General features: G+C 40.6%; 1 protein-coding gene across 1 annotated transcript in view; it reads right to left on the bottom strand.

The window, feature by feature from the left end:
• Positions 1–23895, bottom strand: part of LOC101402871 (protein IFIT1 homolog B) — a 62954-nt gene that overhangs the window by 25969 nt on the left and 13090 nt on the right. Inside the window, 1 exon segment of the mRNA XM_087432249.1 lies at positions 9842–10038. The gene's annotated coding sequence lies outside the window, so the exon portion shown is untranslated.

Here is a 23895-nt window from a genome sequence, read left to right as displayed (position 1 = left end):
CAACTTTACAGTCCTTAGCCATCCTCACATGCTAGTAACCTAAGCCATGGGTCTCATGGCCTCTTTTGCATGCTATTTCAAGGTGTCTCAGAGGAAGTGGTGAGAGGATATTTTCTGATGGATCAGACATGGGAGAAGGATAAATTCTTGATGCTAATATGGGAAGCTGGCACTCAATCTGAACAACACTGACTAAAGATTTACTCAGCAGTCCTAGCCAGACCAACCTATGTGCAAGAGACCATTTCTTTACACCCAGATTAGATTCACTCCTAGATTTCACTGAACAGTTGACTCAACTTCCTGCCAGTCTTTCTAAATGTATGCATATCAGTCAGGGGGCAAGAGGGGCAGGGGCAGAGGCAGGAAGAGGAGAGGGAAAGGGGAAGAGGGTGAGAGAGAAGCATTAGCTTTTGGCAAGTGAGCATCCCCAAGGAAGATGAGCACCGTTATCAGTAAAGAGGAAGAGCTCACAATTTCACTCTATGCCAAAAATATGATTTTGATTTTCAATGTTATATTTGAATCTAAGTTGTTTTATAATGATTTTGAATTCTTTCACCTCCTAAAGTACACAGTGTGCTCCCTTCTCATCAGTAGCAGTTTTGTAGTTCAAGGGTGTTTATTAAACATGCAGAAGCACATTAATTGATATGAGCAGATGATCAAGCTCTATGGCTAAGACAAATGCAGGCTATCGTGTGTTCTGTCATGTGTAAAATATAATAGAAGATAAATAATGATAATAAAAACAAGAGCCAACATCGATTGAGCACTAATTATGTGCCAGGCACTGTCCGAGGGGCTTTACATGTATTAACTCACATAACCCACACAACACCCTATAGGGCAGGAGTATTATTATCCCCAATTTTCAGCTGGAGCATTAAGTAACTTGTTCAAGGTCAAGGTGGCAGAGGTAGAATTTGAACCTAGGCAGCCTGGCTTCAAAGTTTACACCCTTAACTAGTAGTCTAAAGTGATAGATAGCAGCTATGTAAATATAATTCACTTGTTAAACAAGTATTTGAAATATGGACAAATATTATTGTGTGTGTCTGTACATATACATATCCATAATGTTTGTTGATCAAATAAATGAATTTATGTATCTATCTATATCTCTCTCATTCACTTGTTCAATAAATACTGGGCCAGGTATTTATTATACTGCCCATCTTAGGCAGTAGGGATAAAGCAACAAAGTAGACAGACAGGTCCTTACTCTCTCGCAGTTCACATTCCAGTGGGAGAAGACAACAATAAACTCAAAATATGGGACCATAGAAGAAAATATCCTTGTATGACACTACCCAGTCATGATTACTGCTGTCCTGATGAAATTAAAACTGAGTGTATTGGTCTGGATCTGCCTGAGTATTTGGTAGTGATCAGAGAGGAGCTAGAGTTACTTTAAGTTGTGTAGTTTGAAAAAGACTCTCTGAGGAGGACATATTTAAGCTGCAGCCTAAATGGTAAGAAAGAACTAGATTGGGGCCGACCCTGTGGCGTAGCGGCGTAGCAGTTAAGTGCACATTTTCCGCTGCTGGCGGCCCAGGTTTGGATCCCGGGCATGCACCGAGGCACTGCTTGTCAAGCCATGCTGTGGCAGTGTCCCATATAAAGTGGAGGAAGATGGGCATGGATGTTAGCCCAGGGCCGGTCTTCCTCAGCAAAAAGAGGAGGATTGGTATGGATGTTAGCTCAGGGCTGATCTTCCTCACAAAAAAAAAAAAAAAGAAAAGAAAGAAAGAACTAGATCTTCAAAGATCTGGGGGTTGGGGGCACCTTTCCAATCAGTGAGAAGAGCAATTGCAAAGGCCTTGAGGCAGGAATGAACTTGGCTTGTTTAAGAAAAAGAAGCTGATATGGCTGATGCACGAGGAGGGTCACGTGAGATATGTCTGAGGATTAGACAAGGATCAGATCACATGGGGCCTGTCGGATAGGATAAGGAACATGGATGTTGTTCTAAGTGACATAAGAAGCAATGGGCAGGGGTGTGTGTCGGAGAGAGTTTAAGCAGATGAATGACTTAATTTTGTATATATTTGGACAGAATCATTCCGGCTGCTGTATGAAGGTTGGATTTTAGGAAGTCAAGTGTGGAAACTGCTAGATCAGTTAGGGAGCTATTGCTGTGATTCAGGCAAGGAGTGGTGGAGGCCAGGACTAGTGTGATAGCAGAAGTGATTGAGAGAAGTGAACAGATTTGGAGTATATTTTTGAAGGTAGAGTCAAAAAGATTTGCTGATGATTGGATTTGCAGTATAGGGTAAGGAGAGAAATGAGGATTATAGTAGTTTTTGGCTTGAGCAATTTATTGGACAGTAGTAATGCTTATTGTGTTGTGGAAGACAATAGGAGAAATAGGTTTATGGAAGAAGTCAAGAGTTCTGTTTCGGAATAAATTGAGATGCCTTCTGGACTTTCAAGTGAAGCTGTTGAGGTAATAGTTGGATAGATGAGTCTAGAGTTCACAGGTCAAGGCTGCAGTGATAAATCTGGCAGTCCTGACCATACAGGAAATTCTGAAAGCCTAGGGTCTGAATGCCATTACCTATAGAAAGAGTGTAGGTGTAGAAGAGAGGGCATGCCCAGAGAGAGCCTTGGGGCACAGTGACTTTCAGAGATTGGATAGAGGATAAGAAGCAGCAGAGGAGGCTGAGGAGAGGCCTGTGAGGCAAGAAGAAAACCAGATGGTGGTGCTACCCTAAGAACCAGTAAAAAATGTTTCAAAGAGGAAGTGGTGAGATTAGTTCTTGAGAAAGAGCTAAAATGAGTCATAAAAGTGACCACTGGGTTTGGCAACATGTTGGTGATTGGTGACTTTTGTAAGAGGTAAACGTCAAGACTGATAGAGGGGGGCCGGCCCGGTGGCGCAAGCGGTTAAGTGCGCGCATTCCGCTGCGGCGGCCCGGGGTTCGCTGGTTCGGATCCCGGGTGCGCACCGACACACTGCTTGGCAAGCCATGCTGTGGCGGCGTCCCATATAAAGTGAAGGAAGATGGGCACAGATGTTAGCCCAGGGCCGTCTTCCTCAGCAAAAAAAAGAGGAGGATTGGCGGATGTTAGCACAGGGCTGATCTCCTCACAAAAAAAAAAAAAAAAAAGACTGATGGAAATGATCATTTGGAATGATTTGAGGAGAAAACAAGAAGTGAAGAGGCAATTCCTCTAAGAAATTTCACTGTAAAAGCAAAAACTTGGGTGGGTATAGCTGGAGATAGATGAGAGGAGATTATTTTTGAAACTGGATGATATTAATGAGTGTTCATATGCTGATGGGAGTGATTCAGTAAGGATGGAAAAACTGATGATATAAAGGGAGCTGATAATTACTGGAAAGAAGTCTTTGAGTAGGTGAAATACAATGTAAACCAGAACAAAATTGTGATGCTTGACTGTTTTTTTTTTTCTACAATAGGGATAATTCTTCCAAATTATGGAAGGGAAGGCAGGCTAAGGGCACAGATTTAGGCAGGCTAAAGATTTGGTAGTGACAAATGAGAATGGTTTTATAAGTTTGCTTCTTAGGGAAGATATACACCAAAATGTTTTATTTTTATTTACTTCTTTGTGTTTCTTTCTCCTCCATCTTTAAGAGTTTGCTTTTGACCATGCATTTCTGAAAATCAAGTAATGTGTGTGTCATAAGATCATGGAATCAGTACCAGATTGTTTCCATTTTCCCCTTCAGATCCGTTCTTCATCCTTCTCCACCCACCTTTGTATACATCAATGATGTCCACTGTCATCTTCCAGTGGGTTTGGCCAAAAGGAAACATAACAGGAGATCAGAGAGAGGGAGCAGTATTCTCAAACATCTACTTCTGGGGCTTCCACCCTCCAGAACTTTCCTCTAATGAAGTCCACAGTTGCTGTCAGTTCACCCGCTATTTACAGTTCTCTCTTTATGTCCCTGTAACTTCTCCCTTCTCTTGCCTCTTTAGGTTAGTGCAATACTAGCCTCAGGGTATTATACCATCTCTTATTATCTCTAAACTCAACCCACCTCTTTATTCAACTTTCTTCAATTGCTCAGCTTGATTTTGACATCAGTTTCCTTCTAGGAACCTGACTTATACAGAAAAAGAGAGGAAACCTTACAAATAAGAACCTAGAGCCTGAGGACTTCATGGCAAATGAAATTAGCACATACTCTTTGTGTAAGTTGTGATGCTGTGTAAGTTGTTTAAGTTCTTTGAGCTTAGATTCTTCATATCTTTTGTGAGGACATTAAAAGGATAATAAAGGATTATTATGAACAGCTCTATCCCCACATTTTTGATATCTGTTGGAGCAGGTCATCGAGAGGACGTGACAGCAAATTAACCCCCGAGTTGTACCTGGGCAATTGAAGGCTCCTTACCCCCTCCCCTGTCCTTGGAATGTACATTCTGCCCACCATTCCCACACTAGGAGTTGTTTTAAGGACATAGCCTTGAGAGAGAGATGTGTTGTTGAGACCATCTGGACTGTACATATGACTGAACCCAGTTTAGGCCTCTATGTAAACTTTTAGGTTTCTAGCAGGTGGGTGCAGAGATCTACTTGTCTTGCAACCAACCAAGGCAAACCTTGTATGTAAGTTCTCTTGCTTATTAAGACTGCCACCCACCAATCTGGAGCGGTTTGTCTCTTTCTTTGGTCTCTCCTTGCCCTCCATGTCCTGTGGCCTGTCTGTGAAGCAAAAATAACCTAGATGAAATGGATGAATTCCTTGAAATAAACAATATCAAAACTCACAGAGGGAGAAAGAGGTGATCTGAGTAGGGCTATATCTATTAAAGTAACTGAATGAATAAGTAATAACCTTATAAAACAGAGAACACCAGGCCCAGATGGTTTTAGTGGTGAATTTTACCAAACATTTAAGAAAGAAATGATACCAATGCTTTACAATCTCTTTCAGAAAATAGAAGCAGAGGAAATACTTCCTAACTAATTCTCTGAGCCAGCATTCCCCTAATACCAAAAGCAAACAATGACAGCAGCAGGAAGGAAAATTATAGATCAATATCTCTAATGAACACAGATGCAAAAATCCTCAACAAACTATTAGCAAATTGAATCCAACAACATATAAAAAGAATAATATACCATAACTAGATGAGATTTATTTCCAGTTTGTAGTGTTGGTTCAACATTTAAAAATCAATTAATGTATTCTATCACATCAAAAATCTAAGGGGTAAAAAGTCACATGATCATATCAACTGATGCAGGAAAAGGAAAATCCAACACTCATTCATTATAAAAACTCTCAGTAAACTAAGAACAGAGGGGAGCTTCCTCAACTTGATAAAGAACATATACAAAAAACCTATAGTTAACATCATATTTAGTCACTATCAAACTTAATGGTGAGAAACTAGATGCTTTCCCTCTAAGATCAGGAAAAAAGCAAGGATGTTCCCTCTCACCACTCCTATCGCTATTGTAGTAGAATGTCTAGCTAATACAATAAGACAAGAAAATAAAATAAAAGGTATACAGATTGGGAAGGGAGAAACGAAACTGTTTTTGTTTGCAGATAACATGATTTCTATGTAGAAAATCCCAAGCAGTCAATAAAAAAGCTCCTAGACCTAATACACAATAATAGCAAAATTGTAGGATACATGGTTAGTATACATAAGTTGACTGCTTTCCTATATACCAGCAATGAACAATTAGACTTTGAAATTCAAAACACAAACCATTTATATTAGCACCAAAAAAATACATAGGTATAAATCTAACAAAATATGTACAAGGTCTACATGAGGAAAACTACAAAACTCTGATGAAAGATCAAATAAGATCTAACGGGAAAATTTTCCATATTTATTGACAGGAAGACTCAGTATGGTTAAGATGTCAGTTTTTCCCAACTTGATTTAAGATTCTAGGCAATCTCAATCAAAATCTCAGCAAATTATTTTGTGGATATCAACACACTGATTCTAAAGTTTTTATAGAAAGTCAAAAGACCCAGAATAGCTAACACAATATGGAAGAAGAACAAAGTCAGACGACTGACACTACCCTACTTCAAGACTTACTATATAGCTACAATAATCAAGACAGTGTGGTATTGGCAAAAGAATAAACAAATAGATCAATGGAACAGAAAAGAGTGCCAGGAAATAGACCCACACAAATATAGTCAACTCATCTTTGAAAAAGGAGCAAAGGCAATTCAATGGAGAAAGGATAGTTTTTTCAGCAAATAGTGTTGAAGCAACTGAACATCCTTATGCAAAAACAAAACAGAACAAAAAACAAGAATCTAGACACAGGCCTTACACCTTTCACAAAAATTAACTCAAAATGGATCATAGACCTAAATATAAATGCAAAACTATAAAACTTCTAGGAGATAACATGAGATATAATCAAAGTGACCTTGGGTTTAGCTATAAGTTTTTAGATACAATACCATAAGCACCATCCATGAAAGAAAAATCTTGATAAGTAGAACTTCATTAAAATTAAAAACTTCTGCTTTGTGAAAGACACTGTTGAGAAAATGAAAAGACAAGCCACAAGCTGGGAGGAAATGTATGCAAAATAAATATCTGTTAAAGGACTTGTATCCAGAATACACAAAAAATTCTTTAAACTCAACAAGAAAACAAAAACCCAATTAAAAAAAATGGGCAAAAGATCTGAACAGTCACCTCACCAAAGAAGATATGCAAATGGAAAATAAACATATGAAAAGATGCTCAACATCACGTATTATTAGAGAATTGCAAATTAAAACAACAAAGAGATATCACTGCACACCTCTTAGAATGGCTAAAATCCAAAACACTGACAACACCAACTACTGATGAGAATGTGGAGCAACAGGAGCTCTAATTCATTGCTGGTGGAAATGCAAAATGGTGCAGCCACTTTGGAAGACAATGTGGCAGCTTCTTACAAAACTAAACATAGGCTTGTCATATAATCCAGCAATTTTGCTGCAAGGTATTTACCCAAATGAGTTGAAAACTTATGTTCACACAAAACCTGCACATAAATGTTTACACCAGCTGTATTCATAATTGCCCAAATTGGAAGCAATCAAGATGTTCTTCAGCAGATGAGAGGATAAACTGTGGTACATCCATACAATGGAATATCATTCAGCAGTACAAAGAAATGAGCTATCAAGCTACGAAAAGACATGAAGGAACATTACATGCACATTGCTAAGTGAAAGCATCTAAAAAGGCTACATACTATATGATTCCACTTATATGACGTTCTGGAAAAACCTGAGCTATAGAAATAGTAAAAAGATCAGTGGTTGCCAGGGGTTTAGGGAGAGTGGGAATGGATGAATAGATGGAGCACAGGGCAATTTTAGGGGAGTGACTCTTCTTATGATAGTGTAATGGTAGATACACGATGTTATGTACAATACAAAGAGTGTACCCCAATGTAAATTATGGACTTTAGTTAGTAATAATGTATCAATATTGGTTCATCAATTGGAACTAATATACCACAGGAATGCAAGATGTTAATAACAGTGGAAACTGTAGGAGGGGTAAGGGTGTGGAGGGGGAAGGTATATTAGAACTCTGTACTTTCTGTGCATTTTTTCTATAAGCCTAAAAGTGCTCTGAAAAATAAAGTTTAATTGAAAAAAAAAAAGACCATTGCAGGGGGACTATTGCAATGGGGGGGGGGGTGACCATGGCAATCGGGAGATGGCTCTGATCATAAGATCTGCAAATGTCTCCAAGATTAGTCAGAAAAGGGTTTTTCTGTTAAATATAAGAAGGAGTAAACAAGGCTACAAAGAACTAACTGGGTGTGGGAGAGGAGGGGAGTAGGTGATGAGATCCAACATTTGAGCAGGAATATCTGTGCCATCAGCCAAGTTTTGAGAGGGATTTTTTGACATTCCAGTGTTTGTTTAACCTTAGGGGTAGGTCAAATTTCAGAGTCCTGTGGGGAAGGAGAGAAATTTGGTCAAGGTAAATTTATAGGGATTTTCTTCTGATGGATCAGTGGGGACAAATAGTTCAGCTAACCATTTATGAGACACAGAATGGGAATTTGGACGGTCTGTGTTTGGCTTTGTGTTATCTAAGTAATATGGGAATGTTTATTAAATTTGCAGTTTAACAAAAGACCACAAGAGAAATTGAAATAGAGAAGTTTATTACTCACAAGTCCTGGAGGAAGTACACAGCATGCCTTGAGGAACCACAAGGGGAGGTCAAGGCAGGGTGCAGGCAGAGAGAGAGAAGCAGGACCTGGGGCACACACCTTTACTAGGGTCAGTGGGTGGAGTATTTAGGGGTTCCTGGGCCAAGGCCCTATTGATGAATTCAAACCAAAATTGGGGGGTGGGGATTGTTAAGTTCCACAGAGGTCTTATCCAAGTGGGGTTGGGCAGAAGGGGAAGGCCCTGGGAGGTGGGGGAGATTGTTATCACAAAGACTGTTGGGGAGGTCATATCAGGAACTTACATTTGCTTGTGACTCTGTAGGCTGCTATCTAGGGCATGCACTTGCATGAGGTGGCTAGTGTCAGTTTAAGGCCCCCACAGCCATTTGGTTAAATGAAATGGATGCTGAGGCAGCAATACTACAGAGTAGCTTAGCTAAATTCTTGACATTTCCAGACACAAAAATCGGGAGAAGGGGTAGATTTTTTGACCGTAGCTGTTTTCCAGGAGCACAGGGCTCATGTCAAGTTCAACATTGTCAACATCATTCCAAATTTCAGATGCTTGGTGCTGCCACTACAGCATCCCACTTCAATTACCTCTGGCCTCTCTGAGATTCAAGTGTTCATGGAGATAGGAGACACCACACTAGGCTGTGAAGCCTTAGAAAAAATTATCGATATTATGATGTCAGCAAATTCGTTCCATTAGGTTTGAATACCAGCTGGAAGGGATTAGATCTGCCAATGACTTATCAACACTGCATGAAACTTTCCCTCCTCAAAATGCTCCAATTGCTATAATAGATCACACATTTTGAAAAATAACAATGCTATCAGGAGAAATGAACTTGGGGGAAGGAGGAGCCGTGTCCCACCTTTCACCATTTTTCCAAGTTGGTCCATTAAAATTTGGAAACAACTGCCCCTTTCCTCAAGGAGGAAGTAGTGAAATAAACATTTCTAGTTTCATTTTCCTGTTAAAATTTTTACCAAACCAGATTTGTTTTGCTCGCCGCAGGATTATGCCAATCACTGAGACAAGATGTTTGCAAAGAGAAAGGATTTAATCACAAGGCAGCTTAGGGAGGAGGCAAGAGAATCAATCTCAGATCTGCCTTCCCGAAAATGGAGACTCAGGGATATTTACAGGATAGGGGGCAAGATGGTCTGAAGTGTTGGAATAGATGATTGGAGGTAAGGTGAAGTGAGGTAACTGATGATCTGTGTGAGTTAGTCCAGCTTCGTGGCTCTTCATAGGACGCATGTTCACAAAATTGTGGCATTCCCATGATCTGAGGGTGGAGTTTTTAGCTCCCTGACATCAAATGCTCATTTATCAGTCATTCTTGCAGGCCCAGTTAATGAGACGGTGGTCTAAATCGGCCAGAAGTGGACAAGGAGTCGACTCTCAGTTCCTGAAAAAATTGATCACCGCACCATTATCATGGTGACCCAAGAGTCATCAGAGATGTTACCTATAGGGTGGGCTTTAGTAATGCAGTATCTAACTACTTTTGCAAACAAACAACTAACTGACTATAGTTAAAAGCAAGTTGGCCCCCAGAGATTACTTTTCTTGATAAACTCAATATTAGGCGTGCTCTTCTCCTTTTTCTCACAGAGTTGTATCTTAGAGTTATCAGCAACCCAAAAGAGAATGGATCAGGAATAGATTTTGACTCACCTGCTCCTTTATACCCATTTTATCCATGACACGTTGGAGGGGATTATGGGTTGAATTGTATCCACCAAAAAGATCCTTTGAAGTCCTACTACCCTGGAAACTGTGAATGTGACCTTATTTGGAAATAGGGTCTTTGCAGATATAATCAAGTTAAGATGAAGTCATCGGGTGGGCATTAATCCAATATGATTGATGTCCTGCAAGAAGAGGAGAAGAGACACAGAATCAGACACACAGAGGGAAGATGATGTGAAGGCACACAGGGGAAAAGGCCATGTGAAGATGGAGGCTGAGATTGGCAGCTAAGATGAGGCAGGAAAAGATTCTACTCAGAGCCTCAAAGGGAGCATGGCCCTCTTAACACCTTGATTTCAGACTTCTGGCATCCAGAACTGAGAGAGCATATATTTCTATTGTTTTAAGCTACCTACTTTGTAGTACTATTAATGGTGGTTCTAAGGAATTAATCCAGAGGGCAAACACTGAATTAGGTAAAGATCATTCAGATTGGATGCTATGACCTTGGGGAATCCCCAGTTTTAATTGGGAAAGAGCAAATTTAATTCTTTGTAAACAATTACTCCCAGCCTCACACATGCCATAGGATGCTTATGCTAATTAGAAAAGGGTGTCCTTCTCTGTGAGTATATATGGCCTTCACCAAGACACTTACCTTGGTGAGCCAAACATGGGCTGGATTTTATTCCCATCCCTTGCCCCTTCAGCCAGTGGACAATCTAAACAATAATGCTTGGCTGCCTTGCAACCAAGCAGGAGAGATTTTCTTTTACTTAGAATACGGGTGCATCCTCCCTGACTTGTGTTGTCTTTTACTTTTTAGGTTTTGAGCCATAGTCACACTATGAGGTGAAACGTCACCAAAGAGCAGTCTTTACTCTTTAAATAGGATGCTAAGCACTTAAAATCCTCCAAGTTCCCATTCCTTTTCAAAACTGAGCAGAGAGCAGTAAGATAGTTCATTCTTATATACCTTTGTGATTGGGAAGCATAGAGTCAGAGAATCTGGTTGATGAACCAATTCTGCCACTTTCTAGCTGTATGACTTTAAGCAATTTACTCCAATTTCCAAATATTTCATTTGCAAGATGACAATAATAGTGGCTATAGTAGTTCCTCTTTATAGAACTATAGTGAGAATGCTAAGGTAATGTAATCAAAGATCAAAGCAGAGTGAGCTCATTATCAAGCAGAATAAGAAATTAGTTATCAGCATTAATATTGGCATTATCATTTTTAGTGTGTATCTGTGTGTGAGAGAAAGAGAGAGAGAGAGAGAGACCCAGGCCCTCAATGGATGGGGCAAAGGAGGATGCCCAGTAGCTGGCAGGTGCCAAGTGTTTCCCCACGTGGTTTCCCCCTTTGGCAATTTTTAGCACTGCTGGGAGGAGCTGCCTAATCTGCCTGTGGCCTTGTAGCCTCTGGGAACAGGGCACCTTAATGTGGGCTTCAGTCCAGAGAGCCTTCCTCAGACTGCTTCAAGTCAGGGGCTCTGGACACACCCAAGCACAGGCCATTGAAAAGCTTCTTGAGCAGGCTGGCTACGAGGGCACTGGGCAGGGCCTGGGTTTCTGGTCAACTCCATGCATAGAGATAGAACTAACATGATTTCATAACCAGGAACCCAGTAAATGAAAAAGGGAGCCTCTTGGCAGTGAATCTCTTTCACCAGTATCCCATCCCCCAAACACTGCCCTGCAGGGCATTTAATGGGACCCCCTGAGACTGTGGCTTAGGCCAGCAACCAGGTCCTCTTCTACTCATCTCTCGGAAGAGCTAACAGTAAGCAACCTCCATCCTTCATCATCCCTGCAATTCTCCCCATGGCAGTTACGGGTGTTTGGTGGAAAGGGCGTCCTGCAAATGGGGCCCATTTGTCTCTCCGTTCTCCCTCTCCTGTTACTATTTCAGATGGAAAGACTCAGCAGGCCGTTGAAACCACTGAAACAATGGTTACGTTTTAAAATTCTTATCTTCTGCTACCTACCTTTGAGTGATCCCATTTGGCCTGAATATATTTAAATTCACTCTTCCTATTATCTTGTCCCACCCAGCTCCTCCCAAACTCCAGGCTGGATTTGTCTGGTTCACAGTTCTGTGAGCTTCTCCTGTGTTGTGTTCTTGGGTTAGACTATGACACGAATAAAATTGCTTTTGCTCTTAAGACAGCTTTATTTTCTCTTTAGGTCTATGCCAGTTAAGAAAACACTAATAGAAGAGTTAGAAAGCTTGCCTTTCTTAGGAGGTATCTGCCTGGCAATTTGCAATCCAGAAAAGTACTAGAATTTTAAAATATGCTAGACACAGAAGTCTAGGTGCACCAAGAGCTTTATCTTATGGTTTCTGTGAGATACACAATTGCTAAGCAGTGCTTGGTTCTAGCTGAGAAGCTCCTCCAGGTTTATCCAGTGCCTTTTGGTGCTTCTTAGGCAAGTGAGGGGCTTATATTCAGGGGCAGATTGCTTCCCCACACAAGTTGTTTCCCCATGTGAGTATGACTGCTGTGGTATAATAAAAATATATATATTTGGTCTTTGTCCTTGGTTCCTGGCACAGAGCTTCTAAAACTCTTGGAATTTCCTGAGTGATAGGAGCATCTTTTGTTATTCATAACAAGCCTCTTTCAGCAATACCTGAGTTTATGCTAATGAGCTGACTCTTTTGGGGTTCCCTAGATAGCTTCAGGATGGCGGCTGGAAAAACCAAGGCATGGTTAGAGGGTTAGAACTTTCAGCCCCACCCCCCAACCTCTGGGGAGGGAGAAGGGCTGGAATGGCCACTGATTTAATCAATCGTGCCTACAATAATGTAAACTTCCATAAAAACCCCTGAACAACGGGGTTCTAAGATCTTTTATGTTGGTGAACATTTCAAGGTGCTGGGAGGGTGGCATGCCAGAAGTGAGCATGGAATCTCTGCACCACCCACCCTCCACACCTTGCCCCATGCATTTCTTCCATTTGGCTATTCCTGACTTATATTCTTTACAATAAACTGGTAATAGTAAAGCACTTACCTGAGTTCTGTAAGTTGTTCTAGTGAATTACTGAAACTGAGGAAGGGGTTGTTGGAACTCTTGAATTTGTAGCCAAGTCAGACAGAAGTGTGGGTAACCTGAGGACCTGGTACTTGTGACTGGTGTCTGAAGAGAGGGCAGTACTGGGGGACTGTGTCCTTAAACCTCTGGAGACTGACGCAAACTCCGGGTAGTTAGTGTCAGAATAGAATTGAATTGTTGGACAACAAGTTGGTATTCAGAGAATAGAAGAATTGTAGAGTTGGTCAAAATTGGTTGGTATGAGAGAAAAAAACCCCATAACAACTGTGGAAATATCGAAACCAGAAAAGGAAACAAAAATCTGGCTGGGAGATGTCAGTTTGAAGGCAATGAAACTTTAACTGTGAGGGATGTCTTTGTTCTGAGGAGGAGACTCTCTGAGAAGGAAATTATGAGCAGCAGCTTTTTCATGCTACCTCTCTGTGGGGACTGGAACTTAGAACCTTAGAATATGCAGCACTGTGGAGTGAGGACTGGACCTATAGGCAGGTGCCCCTGTGCAAATAGGCTGTGTGATGAGTAAGTTGCTTTCACTCATCTGGGCCTCATTACTCATGACTATAACAAAAAAGATAGGTTAGGGAAAATTTCATGTTCCTTTAGAGTTTAAAATTCCATGAATATGTAACCTGGAATATGGAACTATGTTTATAGCCACTACTCTAACAGACCTTGTTTTGATAACTTCATGTGCCTATGCCCTTTCCCCCCATCAAGAGAATGGGTGGATACCTCCACCCTTTTCCTAATGCACAGAAAAGAGAATGCATGGAGAAATGCCTCACGCTCTTCTATAAAATATGAACCTGCCTTCAAATGTTTTTTCTTATTCTCTAGTATTTCCCAGTCAAGAATAGCTAAACTGTCCTCATTCATCAGGAAAACTTCAGTCCTCCAGTGGCCCACTGATTCTTGTCTTTGCTTAAGAACACTGGCTGCGGGGCTAGCCTGGTGGCAGAGCCATTAAGTTTGTGCACTCCACTTCAGCGGCCCAGGGTTCCCCGGTTCAGATCCTGGGCGTGGACCTGCTCACCGCTCATCAAGCCATGCTGAGGAAGAATCCCACATAGAGCAACTAGAAGGATGTACAACTATGACATGCAACTATCTATGGGGCTTTGTGGAGAAAAAAAGGAAAAAAAGAGGGAGATTGGCAACAGATGTTAGCTCAGGGCCAATCTTCCTCAAAAAAAACAGAACAAGAAAAAAGATCACTGGCTGGGCCTTCGCCCCTTAACCAGTTGGTATAACAAGTTCCCACCAGACTCATGAGCCTCTTCTTTGACTCTTCTATTAAAGATCACACAAATAACTCTAAACCTCTTTGTCTTCAGAAACTTGAAACATAATTAAAGTACCTATTTGATGTTTTGAACAAAAAAATGCTTGTCATTTTTATTGAATCAATTAATATTTTCATTTTTAATCAAATATTTTTCCTCTGCCTTTTAACAGGGGTGATCTAATATGCAGATACTGAATACCTTGACTTGCTTGAAAAATATGACAGGAGAATTCCCAAAACTCCAAATGCCATTCTATCATGAAAGTTATTATGTATGTGATGAAAAGTAGAGAGACTAATTAGATTGGGGCCTGAGCTGGGAGCTAGGCTCACTTTAGTAATAATGGCTTCTTAGATTGTTGTCTGTCCAGATGCCTCCTCTACAAATTCATGTAGATTTCTAGTAAGCTCTGAATAGGTCTTTATGAAAAATGAGACTTTGTGCTCTGATCAGAGTTGATCAAACTAGTGATGAAAATCTCAGTGTCCCCTCCCTAGGGAATTTGGATTAAGATCTAGGCACTTCAACTCAAGTAGATTCTCCTTGAAGATACCCATCTGTGCAGAAAAGAGTTAACGTAGCAGGCCTGAGACTATTTTAAGAGAAGCCTGCTTGCAAAGTTAGCCCTTGGCTGGCCTCTGGGAACTTAGATTTCGGTTCTCACCATTCTTTATAAAAATGGCTCACTGTGCCTAAATTGTGCAAACACTGTGGTTAATGCTGACCTCCTGCTTTCTTTCTGAAAGTCTGCAGTTTTGGTACTGTCGGGGGAAGAGGGAGAATCTCTCTCTGCCCTTTCCCTTAAGGTTCTTCTGGCTGGCCAAATAATCAACAAGACAGGTTAGCAGGAGAAAATAATACCAAGTTTAATAACATGTATACATGGGAGAAAGCAGGGACACTGCGTTTCTCAACACAATAGCAGAAATTCTCGTCTTAAATATCTTTTTCAGCCAATGACAAAGGAGGATTTTGGCGGTGGGGGGAGTCAGTTACAGGAGATTACCACTAAAGCACAGTAAACAAGAGTAAGGTTTATTATGTAGCTCAAGGCCTCACCTTCCACATTGATAAGTCACTAGAAATGAGCTCATCCCCCTCTCTTCTCCAAACAGAGAGGGAGATACCTTTACAAATGGAGATTTCCCTTATAAATGTAAATGATTGTCTGGCAACTCTTCGCAGGGTCATCCAGAGAATGTGGCCAGAGAGACAGAACTTCTGATAAGAGGGGCTTGTTGGTGCCTTTCCTATTGTAACATTTACCCTATGTTATCTTTACAGCCATCATGATAGATCTGTTCCAGGAAGGAGCTACCATGTCAAATTTTTTAGGCAGTTAGTGGGGGAGGTCAAATATCCTCAGAAAAAACAACCAAGGTAAAGAGATAGATTTCAGGGTGGCCAAATCTTGATCTCCCACAGAACATACTAGGTTGAGGGTGCCTACATGAAAAGTCCCATGAAAAACCTTGAGTATTGAGTCTCTAATGAGCTTTCCTGGTAGACAAATGTGTTGTCACAATTCGATGCTGGAGGAATTAAGTACGTTCTCTGTGACTCCTTTGGGATAGGATTTTTGGAAACTTGTACCTGGTTTTCTTTGGTGTTTTCCCAATATACCTTTTCCCTTGCTGATTTTGCTTTGTATCCTTTTGCTATTGAAGAGGTTCAGAGTATCCCACCCCAAAATATGCCATTCTGGCATAAAGATTATTTTGAGCTAAAAGCAGTTGAGAAGAATCAGACACAAGAAAATCTCTTTGCCTTCCCACTTCCTATGCTAGGAAGGGGATAATAATCTTATTACCAGAGATGAGATGGGACCCAGAAAGAGTCTATACAAACAAACCTTGCTAAAGCAACCCTTATCTTCCATTATTTTCCCCCCTATATTTACCTTCCCACAGTTTGCCACCCTTAAGAGCATAAAGCCCTTTTCCTTTGTCTCACTACTTCTCTACAAATTTATTGATCTTTTGTTAAGATGTTATTGAAGGGTACCAAAATATGCTGCCCCCAAATATGCATTTTGGGTTTATGGATTATTTTGAGCTAAAGGCAATTGAGAGCCAGGGGACTCAGGAAAAGCTCTTTACCTCCTTCTAACTGCCTAAAAATAGAGTATAAATTTCCCCTTTTGTAAAGGAATTAACATTTATAAAAGAAATTTCCATATCAAGATGTCTGCATACTAGGAAGCCAGCTACTCACAGAGACAACTCTCATCACCTGAGAGACTCTTATCTGCATAGCAAGACAACCCTAATCGGCCATACATTTCCTCCTCTCCCCTTCCCACAACTTGGTTCCCCTGCCCAGAGGCCCAAATCCCTTTTCTGTTCTTTAGCCTATATTGGTATATAAGCCTCAATCATCTGGCCACCTCTGGGAGTCACATTTTTCTTCGTGAACTCCTGTGTACATGTACATAAACTAATTTTTTTTGTTAATATATTTCTTATTAGTTTGATTCATAGGCCCAGCCATTGAACATAAGAAGATAGAGGGAAAAGGATTTTTCCTCCCCTACACTATATAAACCAAATTTCTAACCACCTCTTTTGAGTTACACATCACCGAGTTTTCCCCTGTGTATGCAGGATGCACATATTAATAAACTTCTGTTTGTTTTTCTCTTGCTAAAACTTCTGTCAGTCTAATTTGCATGGCTGCAGCCAGAGAACCTGGGAGGGTAGAGGAAAAAGATTTATTTTCTTCTCTTATACTATAATGCTTCTTACCGATGATTATTATTACCTGCTGAGTCTGTGAGTCCTTTAAGCAAATTAGCAAACATGCAAGTGGTCTTGGGTCTCCCCAGTCCCCATGCTTGAAGTACCCTGATTCACTGAAATACAGTGAAAGCCTTGTTTGGGAAAAGGAAGGATGAAGCGGCAGGGGATGACAAAACTTTGGTGTCTGGTGACTATGGAGTCATTCATGGTATGCAACAGCAGTTGAGCTACTACTTTCTGCTGGTAAGAGGTTTAAGTTACTTAAAGAACTTGAAACTGATAGATGCAACCCCAACAGAGTTGGCTTGTGGATTCTCTCGCTGCTTTTGGCCCAGCTGGCTAGAGTGAGGGGAAAAGCTGTGCAGCCAAAGCAATGCCTTTGGGTTTTATTCTCTCTTCCCAGTGGGAGGAGAAAGTGCTGGAACATTCCTAGAGTTGAGCTTAGATGAACCAAAAATATTAAAAGTTTGTATTGCTCTTTCTTGTAAGTACAAGAGAAAAAAGGCTAACTCAGTTCCTAAGGAAAAAGAAAAAGAAAAAACCCTGGGTCTAGTCATTTCTTCAGCCTGGCTGCTGCCATTGCTATAATAGCCTCTTCCATCCCCCTCTTGCATTCCAGCCCAGATGTCCCCAGGCAGCTAACGTTAACTTTGTAAGTGCTGAATTTACTGAGAGGAGTTTCAGTAAATTTGCAATGAGAAAGCAAAAAGGAAATGGCCTTGTATTTTGTGGCTATAGCATTTGGATATATGATGAAAATTAATGTAAACTGCTATATACTTATAATATCATAAATGCTAGTGGGATCATTTCAATCAGGTTGTCGACACAAATAATCTATAACCAATCTATAAATCAAAATTGGGGTAAGTTTATTATGAGCCAAATTTGAGGACCATATAGCCTGGGGCCTATAGAAAGGCACCAAAGAAGTGGGGTGTACAGAGCAGTTATATACCATCAAAGAGCATGTATCACATATGATTGCAATGTCCCTTTTACAATAGTCATAAGATTGCCCTGCTGGCACAGCGATTGATGGGCACAGCAGGTAGCAGGTCTGTTGTCTCAGGTTGGGTGGTCACAGGATGAGTGCAGCAATCAAATCCTACAGTAGGGAGAAATTCTTATCCTTAAGGAAATGCCAATGTGGGGGAAGTTGCATCTTTATCTTAAGGGCATTCGTTCTTATCTTTGGGACATGGTAAAACAGATATACAATGCATGTTCAAAGGCGACAGGCCCTTTTGGAAAAACAAGCTCAGGCTGAATTAGTTTTACATCAAATGGCTTCCTCATATGCTCCAATATACCCTGTTGCTTGCCATTTATTTATCAAGGTAAAGCTGCCAAAATAAAAGAAAAAGAAGTGCTAGCAAGACATACCTTTCTTGCTTTCTGCCCTTTGGGCAAGGGTTGGAATTCAAACTTTTTAAGTATTAGAAACAGAACATCTCCATAACTAATGATTTATGTTATGATGTTTACCTTTGGAGTCTCTGGAAAAAGGGAGATAGCATAAAAAGAGAGGCATTCTCCAGACTGAGACACACTTGTGAAGTTAGAAAAAGCAGTTTTTAGTTGCTAATGAAACCCCTTGTGAAGTCAGAGGTCTGACAGAGGCTGATGATTTTCCAGCCCCATGTGCGTATTTTTGAGTGGGTCAGTTAGGCCTCTAAGACTGAAAAGACAAAAAGGGTTTAGGAAAGCCTTGCTTGTCCCTTGTCCTTGGACCACGACTGTCTGGCCCTGCAGTGTCTTGGCTTTGCTGCTGCGTGAGGAAAAGCAGCTGACTTTTGGAATCTGGAATTCACAGATCCTAATTGCCTGGCCTTGACTCTAAACTGAAACCTGGGGCTGTCTGCTGTTGGGCTGTTTCAGCCTTACTTTGTGCTGTGCTGAACTGAAAGCAGGCATGGGCTCAAGGAACAGAAGTCAGGCTGGAGAACCTCTGCCCATTTAGGATGCCCCTCTGTGGGGTCCTATTATGAAAACACCATGAATGCCAGCGAGACTTTTTGAGTCACATACAAATACATACAGGAAAGGGCTTTTCTCCGATTGGACCATCTGATATCCAGCTGCTGCTCAGCTCTATATTTTTGATTGTAGAGGAGGAAAAAAATCTTTTCCTCTACCCATCTTAGGTTCATTGGCTGGGGCTCTGCCAATAAGACTGACAAAAAATAGATTAACGATAAAAACAAACAGAAATTCATTACATGTGCATCATGCACAGTCATGGGAGTTCCCAGTGATAAGTAACTCAAAGGGGTGGTTAGAACTTGGGCTTATATAGCATCTTAACAAAAGAACAGTAAATTTGTAGAGAAGTGACAAGACAAAGGCAAGGGACTTTGAGCTTTTAGGGGTGGCAAATTGTGGGAAGGTAAATATATGGGAGAAACTAATGGAAGATGAGTGCTAGTTAATAAAGTTTGTGTAGACTCTTTATGGTGCCATCTTGCCTTCAGTAATAAGATTGTTATCCCCTTGCTGGTATAGGAAGTGGGTGGAGGGATACCTTCACAAGTAGAATTTATGTTCTGCTTCAGGCAGATGGGGGAGGATAGAGAGCTCATCTTGTGTCTGGTTTTTCTCAATTGCCTTCAGCTTAAAATAATCCTTATGTCAAAGTGGCATATATTGGGACCAGCCCGGTGACGTAGTGGTTAAGTTAGTGCCCTCTGCTTTGGGTTCGCAGCTTTGGATCCCAGGCATGGACCTATGCACTGCTTATTAAGCCATGCTGTGGCAGGCGTCCCACCTACAAAGTAGAGGAAGATGGGCACAGATGTTAGCCAAGGGCCAATCTTCCTCAGCAAAAAGAGGAGGATTGGCAATAGATGTTAGGTTAGGGCTAATCTTTCGCAAACACACACAAAAATAAAGTGGCATATATTGAGGTAGTATACTCTGAACCCTTCATGATACAGCAGCTAATTGCATTCCTGACAAGTGACTCCTGTTGAAAGCTGCAAGTTGGGAGAGGACACATCACAGGGAGTGTGACCCCTTCACCCACTCCTGACAGATTGGACTCTCGATCCCTCTCAAGGCTATCTCACTGCTGTTAACTTGCTGTTTTCAACTTTTCCAAATAGTTGCAGTCTGTGAGAATGGATTGATAGCCTTACTCTATGCCCCTCCCCTTTGTCCTAATATACACACGTTAGTAAGGTAGCTTGATTGTTAAATGCAATTGACCCCAGAAAATGGTTGTTCTTTTTTAGGCTCACTGTATAAATGATCAGGACAAAAGGGACGGGGAATTAAGTCAACCCACTGAGAAAGTTTTAAAAATTCAGGATTTTGTCCTGGCCAATCCCTGACCACGATGTCTCTTTCTGGTTGTGTAAAAATGTTTTTCTGTAAAAATGCTTTTGTCCCTCTGCATGTAGCCTTTCCAGTCAAAAGGTCTAGTTGAGAATAGGTGATAACTAAAAAAATGTAAAGTTTTGATTGCTGAATGGGACACGTTGATTTGTAACAATGAAGAAAAATAAAAACCCAGCAAGTGGGGAGGCATGGAGGAGGGGAGGGGCATTAATGATCTTTGTTTTTCAGAACTGTTCTTGGAAGCTTTCTTTTCTTTCTGAAGGAAATCTCCCCTTGCTGCCTTTCCAAGCCACTACTAGTGTTTTGAACTCAGACTGCTGAGCCTATGAGCACCAAGGACAGCAGTGATGGAGTGAGGGTGGGGGCCAACTCCTGAACTTTCTACCCAGAAAACGTCAGATGTCATCTTCACTCATGAGGCAGATGAACTGGTGTCATGAAAGAACAAGTGTTTGGAACTGACTGCTTCAGGCAGTCCCTCTGAAACCAAGGACTCACCTGAATTTTTCAGACTGGACTGGAAACCCTAGGGTGGGATGCCCCACAGTGGAAGGCCATGCTGGAGGATCCTATTAACCCGTACTACCTGACTAAGGTATGTCCTACTTGGGGTGCCATTTCTTGATCTAGTTAATGAAGACTTTACCTATTGATTTCCTGCTAGGTTAAGTGAGGATTTAATTGTTGAATTTAAAGAACTTCTCCTATTCCAATTCCTCCCAGTTTTTGACAGTTATGGCTCACTTTTTAGTTACTTTATCAATTAGTTTTATCATTTACAATAACATGCTTAAAACTTTATTTCTTAGTCCATTAAGTTTTAACTATATCTCTTAACTTCCCTTTTTGTAAGATGAGGGGTTCTTTTTGGTCTCTACCCTTCCCATAACCTCTTTTCCCTCTTTTCCAAATCAAATTTAGCAAGGTTGGAAAGATTTATATTTTGTTCTTTAGCAATAATTACTGATCCACAAAGTTGAAAAACAATAAACAGCACTTATATTATGTAAACATGATTTACCCTACAGCCAATTAGAATCATGTAATTGCATTTCTTTCACTAGGTGAGTTAAGGTGACCTCCAAAAGCAGACACCAAGATAGGATTGAATTCAAGAAATTTATTAGGAAAACACCTGTGAGAGAGAATGGAAGGGAGCAGGGAGAGGCTGGGAGAGCCATAGGACTGTGATGCAGCGATACTGGCCTTGGAACTGTATCTTGAAATTCAGGTCTATAGCTTATGATTTATTCAGTGCAATGTGTTTGACATGTTCCCTGATGATGTTCAGTATCTAGCTGTTCTTAACTGGTGTAAACCTCAGGCCTAACTAGTATGATACCTTCCTCTCTGGCCATGATGACTGAATTGAGAATGGGCATGTAACCTAAGATGGTCCTATGAGACTGGAAACCTGGACTTCGTATATGGTTGGGGAAGGAGATATGCTCTTTCACACTACATAGGGACAAGAGTGCATGTGGCAGTCATCTTAGGATCACAAGGGCAGAGCTTTCTCAGAATGGAGCAAGATTGATAAATGAGAGCTGAGAAGTAGAGAGAGTGATTATCTTAGTTACACTGCTTAAAAAGGGTAAGTGTTGCTTAATCAAGTTGAAAACAAGATGTTACTTTTTTATTTTGTTACTTTTGTTACTGTTTTAAAGACAGTAGTCTGTTGTTTGGGTTTTCTATTATCTGTTCAGTTATTTGCAATGAATAGCATCTTATATACAAGTATTTCCTCAACAACTTCTTTAAGAGATTTGGTTATCTGAAGTGCTGAATGATATCAAGTGACATAAAACACTTTCAAAAGCCAAACGCTGAAGTATAGGATGTGAAAGAAATACCTTAAAATGGCTTGTGTGGAAAAACCTACACGTAAGTAGATACCTACACACAAAAACCTACAGGAGCGGATAACTTGATTTAGGCTACATTAACAGAAGTATAGTTCATAGGAAAAAGGAGAGATCATTCTACCACAGTCCTAAAACCTCACTTTAGGTATTAAGTTAAACTCTGAGCACAAACCATTAGCAAAGGATCAAGACCATTTGGAGAGAATTCAAGTTAACCACGATGGGGAAGAGACTTCAATATGTCTCATGGGGATGGGTGAAAGAAACAGTATGTTAGACTTAAAGCAGTGTGGGAGATCAAAATTTGGCCACCTCAAAATATATCTCTTTACCTTGATTATTTCCTCTGATGGACATTTGAGCTCCCCCCCAACTGCCTAAAGGAATTTAACTCTGGGTATGGGCAGACTGGCAGGGTCCTCGCTAAGCCCATTCTTATCAAAGTTCTGTTTATCAAACATTTACATTTGTAAAGGTATCTCCCTCTGTGTACTGGGAAGAGGGGAGGATGACCTTATCTCTAGAAACCCTCATCAAGACTGAAGGAGAGGACTTAAATCTACATACTCTTGATTACTATAATTTCTGTCTCTCTGGTCACATTCTCTATAGGTCGCCCTGCAAGGAATTGTTTGACAAACATTTACATTTCTCTCTCCATGTTAATTGTCTTCTTCCCCTCTGAAATCCCAAATCCCCCACCCCCAACATCCTCCTTTGTCTTTAGCTGAAGATAGTACTTAAGATGAGAAGCTCTGCCATTTTGTTGAGAAACTCAGTCTCCCTGATTTCCTCCCATGTATACATGTTATTAAATTTGGTATTATTTTCTCCTGCTAACCTGCCTTTTAATTATTTGGCCAGCCATAAGGACCTTAAGGGAAAGGGCAGAGGAGGATTCTCCCTCTTCCCCAACAGCAGTCTCAGGGGACATAGGGCAATTGTTTTCCAATATTTCAAGACATGTGTAGTAGACGTTTGGTTTTTGGTTACTCAGCATCACTTGACTTCCATTAATAGCCACTGATATGTATTTGGCAACTTGCTTATCCCTTCAAATTTATCTGAAACTAGTGCTGCTCCTGGACTATTAAATTACATCAGCCATTACATTCCCATTTTTGCTTAGCTCAGTTTGAGCCGGGTTTTCTGCCACTGGCATCAAGAGTTCTGATACAAAATGTCACCTCTAAAAAGGATTAGATCGCTGAGGTTCCTAAAGACAGACAAAAATGTGTAAACTTCAAGCCAAAAGTCTTCAGTTACATGGAAGGGACAAATTTCTAAGAAAGACCATCTCAAGACAAAATTATCATATAGGAAGATAATTCAAGCTTCACGTTTTGATGGTTAATTGATAAAGGTGAAATCTGAGGTCTTTTTTGTGTGTGTGTGAGGAAGATTAGCCCTGAGCTAACATCCGTGCTAATCCTCCTCTTCTTGCTGAGGAAGACCAGCTCTGAGCTAACATCTATTGCCAATCCTCTGAGGTCTCTTTTAAACACAAGAGTCCATGAAATTCTGTCTAAATAGTCATAAAGTTTAGGAAGGAAACCACAATTATTGACCAAATGTAAAGTTATTATAAATAGATCAATTTTAGTTCATTTTACAGTTGTATTTTTCACATGCTGATTATATACTTTCTTAGTATGTTATAACCTCTTTATATTTTAGTGTTTTAATATCTAGTGAATTTCAGTCATTTAATAGACCTTAAAGTCTAATATTTAAAACATAGTGGCTTATA

Source organism: Ceratotherium simum, chromosome 6 (genome assembly GCF_057802395.1).
Source record: "Ceratotherium simum simum isolate JZ-2026a chromosome 6, ASM5780239v1, whole genome shotgun sequence".
In the NCBI taxonomy this organism is placed as follows: domain Eukaryota; kingdom Metazoa; phylum Chordata; class Mammalia; order Perissodactyla; family Rhinocerotidae; genus Ceratotherium; species Ceratotherium simum.
The sequence above is the reverse complement of the archived record's forward strand: the minus strand, read 5'-3'. Positions and strand labels throughout refer to the sequence as shown.